Below are 8,574 nucleotides of genomic sequence, written 5' to 3'. Positions count from 1 at the left end.
TTTCTCTTTTGCTTTTTGTACAGACGAGGTCTCACTGTGTTGCTCAGGCTAGTCTTGATCTCCTGTGCTCAAGCAATCCTCCTGCCTCAGCTTCACAAAGTGCTGGAATTGCAGGCACGAGCCACCATGCCCGGCCTGCTTCTATTTTGATGTGTCTGTAGGAGGTCAGGGTAGGAGGTATGAAGACTGTAGGAATCAGAGAAGGCTTTATAAAGAATGTTGCATTTGAGCAGGGTTTAAAGATATTAAGGATATAGAAATGTGGCAATGACAGGAAAAACATTTCAAGTTCAGGGAGAGGAATGAGCAAAGGCATGAAGGCAAAATGCAACGATGTATGAACTTTATAAACACTGGCATTAAACAGGGGAAAGAATTGGTGATTTAAAAAGATTTAAATCTAATGCAACATGTGACATAAATTTAGTTTTGCCTGTAACTGTTTGTGATGGTTAATTTCATATGTCTGAGCCACAGGTACCACAGGTACCCAGATATTTGGTCAAACATTTTTTTTGGCTATTTCTGGTGAGGAAGTTTTTGGATAAGATTAACATACATACATACGTACATACACATATTTATTTAGAGACAGAGTCCCATTCTGTCGCCCAGGCCAGAGTGCAGAGGCACCATCACAGCTCACTGCAGCCTCTGCACCCTAGGTTCAAGCGATCCTTCCACGTCAGCCCCCACAGGAGCTGAGACTACAGGCTTGTGCCACCACACCTGGCTAATTTTGCTATTTTTTGTAGAGATGGGTTTTTGCCATGTTGCCCAGGCTGGTCTCAAACTCTTGAGCTAAGTTATCCATCTGCCTCAGTCTCCCAAAGTACTGGGATTACAGGCATGAGCCACTGCGCCTGGTCCAAGATCAACATTTATTTATTTATTTAGAGACAGAGTCTCGCTCTTTTTCTAGGCTGGAGTACAGTGGAATGATCTCGGATTCCTGCAACCTCTGCCTCCTGGGTTCAAGCAATTCTCCCACCTCAGGCTCCTGTGTAGCTGGGATTACAGGTGCCCACCACCATGCCTGGCTAATTTTTGTATTTTTAGTCGAGAGGAGGTTTCACCATGTTGGCCAGGCTGGTCTCGAACTTCTGGCCTCAAGTGATGTGCCCACCTCACTCTCCCAAAATGCTGGGATTACAGGCATGAGCCACGGCACCTGGACCAAGATTAACTTTTAAGTCTATACACTAAGTACAGCAGATTGCCTTCCATAATGTGGGTGGGCCTATTCATTTGAAAGCCTGAATAGACCAAAAAAACTGACTTTCCTTCAAGTAAAAGAGAATTCTCCTGCTTGAGATCTTTGAACTAGAACATAGGCTTTTCCAGCAACACGATTCTCCAGCAACGTGCTCCTGTTTGGACTTAAACTGGAACATCAGCTTTGCAGATTTTAAATTTGCCAGCTTCCATAATTGCATGGGTCAATGTCTTATAATAAATCTGTCTATTGATCTATCAATTCATCCATTTATCTATCAATTCATGCATCCTGTTGCTTCTGTTTCTTAATCCTGTTTAAAAGTAATCGTCAAATAATCTACCAACAAATATTTATTAGGTGTCATTTTAATCCCAATGCTCTGCTAAACGATGGAAGAAATACTAGAGTAGCATAAATCTATAGTGAGTAAATTTCAGAGCTACTTCAATGAATATATCTTGATAAAACTAATTGACTTAAAATCAATGTTTCACTTTATTAATTTATTATTAAAGGAAACAATTAAAACTGTCACTTGGAGGAAAGGAGAAAAATAAATTATAGCCCCAATAGCCTAATACAGCCACTGTTAGTATCTTAGTGTATTTTCTTTCAGTAACTTTCTCCTTTATGGTTTTTGATGTGTGTAAAATATTAGTTTATAAAAAATCATGTTGTCAATAATTTTAACATATCATAGGTCTGATACAGTGGTTTATGCCTATAATCGCAATACTTTGAGACGTTGAGGTGGGAGGATAGCTTGAGCCCGGGAGGTGGAGGTTACAGTGAGCCCAGATCATGTCCTGCAGCCTGGGTGACAGAGCAAGACCCTGTTCTGGGAAAAAACAAAAAACAAACTAAAACATACCAACCAACCAACCCAAACATTATACCATGAACATTTCCTCATTTGTTTCATAGACTTAAGAATTATAGTTTTTAATGCCTGTACAATACATAATCTGCAAACATACAATTTTTATAATCATTTCCTTATTTTTGGATATTTAGGATATGCAGGTTTTTTTCTTTTTTCTTTTTCTTTTTTTTTTTCTTTAATTGTACTTTAGGTTCTGGGGTACATGTGCAGGTCATGCAGGATTGTTGCTTAGGTACATACATGGCAAGGTGGTTTGCTGCCTCCATTCCTCCATCATCTATATCTGGCATTTCTCCCCACATATCCCTGCCCACCCTCCCCACCCTCCACTGTCCCTCCCCTAGCCTCCCACAACTGACTCCAGTGTGTGATGCTCTTCTCCCTGTGCCCATGTGTTCTTTGTTCAACACCCGCCTATGAGTGAAAACATGCGGTATTTGATTTTCTGTTCTTGTGTCAGTTTGCTGAGAATGATGGTTTCCATGTTCATCCATGTCCCTACAAAGGATACAAACTCGTCGATTTTTATGGCTGCGTAGTATTCCATGGTGTGTATGTGCCACATTTTCTTTGTCCAGTCTATCATTGAGGGGCCTTTGGGTTGGTTCCAGGTCTTTGCTATTGTGAACAGTGCTGCAATGAACATACGTGTGTATGTGTCTTTATAACAGAATGATTTATAATCCTTTGGGTATATAGCTAGTAATGGGATTGCTGGGATAAATGGTATTTCTATTTCTAGATCCTTGAGGAATTGCCACACTGTCTTCCACATGGTTGAACTAATTTACACTCTCACCAACAGTGTAAAAGTGTTCCTATTTCTCCACATCCTCTCCAGCATCTGTTGTCTCCAGATTTTTAATGATCACCATTCTACCTGGCATGAGATGGTATCTCATTGTGGTTTTGATTTGCATTTCTCTAATGATCAGTGATGATGAGTATTTTTTTCATGTTTGTTGGCCTCATATATGTCTTCTTTTGAAAAGTGTCTGTTCATATCCTTTGCCCACTTTTGGATGGGTTTGTTTGTTTTTTTCTTGTAAATCTGTTTTAGTTCTTTGTAGTTTCTGGATATTAGCCCTTTGTCAGATGGGTAGATTGCAAAAATTTTTTCCTATTCTGTTGGTTGCTGGTTCACTCTGATGATTGTTTCTTTTGCTGTACAGAAGCTCTGGAGTTTAATTAGGTCCCATTTGCCAATTTTGGCTTTTGTTGCCATTGCTTTTGGTGTTTTAGTCATGAAGCCCTTGCCTATGCCTATGTCCTGAATGGTTTTGCCTAGGTTTTTCTTTCTTCTTATTTTTTTTTGAGATGGAATTTTGCTCTTGTCGCCCAGGATGGAGTGCAATGGTGCGATCTTGGCTCACTGCATCCTCTACCTCCCGGCTCATGTGATTCTCTTGCCTCAGCCTCCCAAGTAGCTTGGATTACAGGTACCTACCACCACGTCTGGCTAATTTTTGTATTTTTGGTAGAGACAGCGTTTCAACATATTGGTCAGGCTTGTCTTGAACTGCTGACCTCAGGTGATCCACCTGCTTTGGCCTCCCAAAGTGCTTGGATTATAAGTGTGAGTCACCATGCCTGGCTGATTTTTTCTGTTTTTAAGATGATAAATATAAATATCTTTATTACAGTCTTTTCACAATTTGAATTCTTTAATAATAAATTCCTAGAAGTGGTCTTATTAAATCACCAGGTATGAAGTCTATATAGTGAGTCTAAATTGCTCTTCACAAATACTGCACTAATTTGTAAGGCCATTGACTTTGACCATACATTTGCCTACCGAATATTCGTTCTCACCTTCATTAATCAAATACTTTTTTTTTTTTTTTTTTTTGTGGCAATGTGACTTGTTATAAAAACCTTATTGTCTCAGACTCCCTTGCACCAATGTGTGTCCATATAACCAGATTGTAGTCTATGATGGTTGCAGGGTTCCGCTATCAGACACGCTTTTGTTTTATTATATAAAAGGAACATGCTCTGCTGGCACACACTTTTTCCTCTTTTCCCCTCTTCTTCCTGACTGCAGGTAGAGCATCCTTCTTGCAACTTTGAGGATGAAAGCTACAAGTTAAGGTGGTGGAAAAGGAAGCCAGAAGGAGTTGTGACTTTCTTGAACATCTGCACCAGCTCTGGGTTCCTTTCTCTGGAGTTCTTGTTACATGAATACATTAGTATGTGTTTAGTTAAGCAACGGTAGTCATATTTTTGATGCATGAAATCAAAGGAAAACCTAATAGTAACGTATATTCATAGTCATTCTCTACAATAATGAATATTGTCACTAAAATTAGTGGGGATGGGACACTATGTTGACACTCTTGATTACAAATAACAAAAACTTAACCTAAACTGGTTTAAAGGAAAAAGGGAATTCACAGGTCCATGTACTAGGGGAAGTAGAGGGGTTGAATTCAGGGTTTATGAAGTAGTATCAGTAACACTGTTAGGTTTGACCTCTTTCTCCCTTTCCCTTTTTCCTCTCTCTCCCTTTTACTGTATCCCCTTTGCTTTCCTCTGTATGTTGGCCTCTTCCCTCCTACAAAAAAAAAAAAAAAAGAAAAAAAAAAAGGACTTCCACGCAGCTGGAGAAATTGACCAAAGAGAAGCCCCAGGCTTATGTTGGTTGAATGTCAGGAAAAAGAAAGAACTTTCCAGTTTTGATCATATATCAGTCCTTGGAAGGACTCTGATTGACCAGGTCTGTACTATATGTTCATCCAAGAAGGGAGGGGGAATAGAATGCCTGTGATTATCAACCCCACCAAGATCACTCAAATACAGAAGAGGCAAGCCTCAAAGAGAAAGTCAGGTGTTGATACCATAATATACCTGTAAGGCTAAAACAACCCATCATCAATAACCTTTTTTTTACTAATAAAATTTTTTTATTGTTATTTTAATTTACCTTTCTTTTAAGTTGAAGACTTTTTTCTGTTTGTCAATTTAATTTGAAAATTCCCTTTCCTAACATTGACAACCAGAACATGCTTATACTTGACAAATTGGGTAGTTGATTAGTCTTTTTATTTTGAACACGATCCCAATTTTGTGCTTGTAATCTCATACTCTGTAACTGGAAATGCCATGCACAAGGGAGAGAAAGTATTTGCTCTTTATATCTGTGTAGACATGTTCTAAAGGTCCTAAATTTAGTGTGAACAGTGGCAATGGTGTAAGACATAAATTTAATCTGTAGTTGTACTTGAGTCATGTAATATATTTAGTATGGAAAGGTTAAAAATATAGTAGATTCCCCTTCTAGAAGCTAACTAAATTGATTTTAACATTACTTTGTGAGGGCTGGGTGCAGTGGCTCACGCCTATAATCTCAAGCAATCTGGGAGGCCAAAAGCGGGTGGATCACCTGAGGTCAGGAGTTGGAGATCAGCCTGGCCAACCACAACAAAACCCCATCTCTACTAAAAATACAAAAACTAGCCGGGTGTGGTGGCAGGCACCTGTGATCCCAGCTACACAGGAAGCTGAGACAGGAGGATTGCTTGAGCTGGGGAGGTGGAGGTTGCAGTGAGTTGAAATCATGCCATTGCACTCCAGCCTGGGTGACAGAGTGAGACTCTGTCTCAAAAAAAAAAAAAAAGAAAGGAAAGAAAAGAAAAGAAAATATATATATATTACTTTGTGAGAAAATTTCTTTAAGTATTACACTGGTATATTGGCATTACCGATTTTTCTCAAAACTTTAAATTATTCAAACTGAGATTCAGAATCATATTTAGAATTTAAGCTTTAGACTGAGACTTAAAAGTAAGACAAAATGCTTTTTTTCCATCATCTAAAGTGGTCTAGAGGAACTTTTGGTAAATAATATGAATATTTTATTAAATATTTAAAAAATTTACTAAATATTCATTGATTTGGTGCTCATGACCATTATTTCATATGTTGTTATGGTACACATGGGATCTTATCATTCTGGAGAGCAGAAGCAGTGGCTGCTGATTCTCTCATTCTTTACTTCTAGCTTTGGTGTAAGGGTAGCTACAGGGTATTGCATGAGGCTAATGGATGAGAAACCAAGTCATCACTATGCACAGCTTTGTCCACATCATTCCAACAAACTGAATTTAAATGCCCTTTGAAATTGGGGAAATTGAGTCCTAAAAATAAGTAATATATTGGTCATATCATGTACCCCATATATTAAATTGGCTAGATTTCCCTTTTCCTTTAAGAAAATGGGCAGGTGATGGAAGTAAATGAATATCTTTTCTCTGCCCTGGTATCTTCTGTGTCTGTCTGCTTCAGACCAGCTGCTGCCTGCAGTTATGCATCCTGATGTGCTACTAGTTGTGAGGAAGAGACTTTTTAAAAAAATCCCTTAGATTGCAAATAAAATAACAGGTCAAAATGCTTGAGTCATACTGGTCTGTTGATAAGTATTAATTACACCTGGATTTACATAATCTACAGTTGTTCAGGGTAGTTTGCAAACTTGCCATTTAGGCAACTGCATTTTATATGGAGCCCAGAGGAAATGACATTTACCTTCCAGTAGATACTTGGGGTCCTAGTTAGGGGCCATATGCAGCTAGCTGAAAACATCCTGATAGCCATGTGATTTCATGCTTCTGTACCTTGCTTATGTTCTCAGCTGCCTAGAATTTTGTATTTTGTTTTTTGGGACTTAGCGTGAGTTTATGTTCTCTTGGAAGTGCTTTCTGACCATTCCCATTTCACCATGACCTAGGTGCTCTTTGTTTATAATCTCAGAGCATCTTGTGCATAATCATATAGTTGAGTTCTAATATGATAGATTTTCCTACCCATCTGTCCCAGTGTAATTTCAGGGCAGGCTGCAACCATGTTTTATTTATCTTTGAAACATTATGATATAACAAAATACTAGGATCAGTGGGTACTCAGTGTCTGTTGAACGGAGGAAACAGTTGAATTTTAACTTTGGAGTTTCCTCATCTCCCTCCTTGTTTCCTTTCTCCTTTGTGGTACACCACCCTGTCTTACCCCATCTCACCACTTTCATGCCTTCATTCATCCTCCTGGCTTGCTGATGGCTTCTATTGCCTGCTCTTGTGTGAGTTTGGAAATAAGTTTATTTACATTGTAAATTACAGACCACTAGAGTGAGAAAAGTGTTGATCATCCATTCAAAAGTGTTGAATCTTTCAATAATGAGCAGAGTACTTTTCACACATTAGGGGTTGAAACAGTTTGGCGGTGTCTCCACCCAAATCTCATTTTGAATTCCCGCATGTTGTTGGGGGGACCCAATGGGAGATAATTGAATCATGGAGGCAGGTCTTTCCTGTGCTGTTCTCATGATAGTGAATAAGTCTCACAAGATCTGATGGCTTTATAAGGCAGAATTTCCCTGCACAAGCTCTCTCTTTGCCTGCTGCCATCCACGTAAAATGTTACTTGCTCCTCCTTGCCTTCTGCCATGATTATGTGGTTTCCCTAGCCTTGTGGAACTGTAAGTCTAATAAATCCTTTTTCCTGTATAAATTACTCAGTGTCAGGTGTGTCTTTATTAGCAGCATGACAATTTATTAATACAGGGGTTTATTTAGATTTGAAAATATTTTGAATATATTGCTTTCTTTTTTTTTTGAGATGGAGTCTTTCTCTGTTGCCCAGGCTGGAGTGCAGTGGCAAAATTGCTGCTCACTGCAACCTCTGCTTCCTCGGTTCAAGCAATTCTTCTGCCTCAGCCTCCTGAGTAGAGGAACTGGCTCTAAAGGCATGTGCTACCACACCTGGCTAATATTTTTAGTAGAGATGGAGCTTTGCCATATTGGCCAGGCTGGTCTCCAACTGCTGACCTCAAGTGATCTGCCCACCTTGGCCTCCCAAAGTATTGAGATTACAGGTGTGAGCCACCGTATCAGCAATATATTGCTTCTATCTAGTTATAAAAGTGTTACATATTCACTGTAGAGAATTTTTAAAAATACAGAAATGTCATCAATCATAAAAAAATTACATATCCATTACCAATATTTCAGTAGATTGATATGTATACTCTTTTGTTCCCCCCACAGGCATAAGCCACCATGCCTGGCCAATGTATATATGCTTTTATATATTTATTTTTCTCAGAGCAAATACAATGCTACATTGACACATATAACAATTACTTTCCATGCATATATACTCTTTTCCTTTTTGCAAAATTGGGATCATACTGTATAAAATCTTTTATCCTACTTTTTGTTTTTAACACTGTATCATGAACTTTTTATCTTTATGTAAGTATTCTTTTAAAATGTCATTTGTGTAATACTTTTCTTATTTATGGATACTCAGATCATTTCCAGTTTTTCCTTTTATAAAACAAGTCTGTGATGAAAACTCTGTGCATAAATTATTTCTTTAAGATAAATTCCTAGAATTATTTGACCACTCTGTGTGAATATTTTAAGGTCTTTTGATTCATATAGCCAAACCATCTTCCAGAAATATTATATCACTTTTC

This window comes from Cebus imitator, unplaced genomic scaffold (genome assembly GCF_001604975.1).
Source record: "Cebus imitator isolate Cc_AM_T3 unplaced genomic scaffold, Cebus_imitator-1.0 Scaffold532, whole genome shotgun sequence".
NCBI classification, from domain to species: Eukaryota; Metazoa; Chordata; class Mammalia; order Primates; family Cebidae; genus Cebus; species Cebus imitator.
This window is presented reverse-complemented; position numbering follows the sequence as displayed.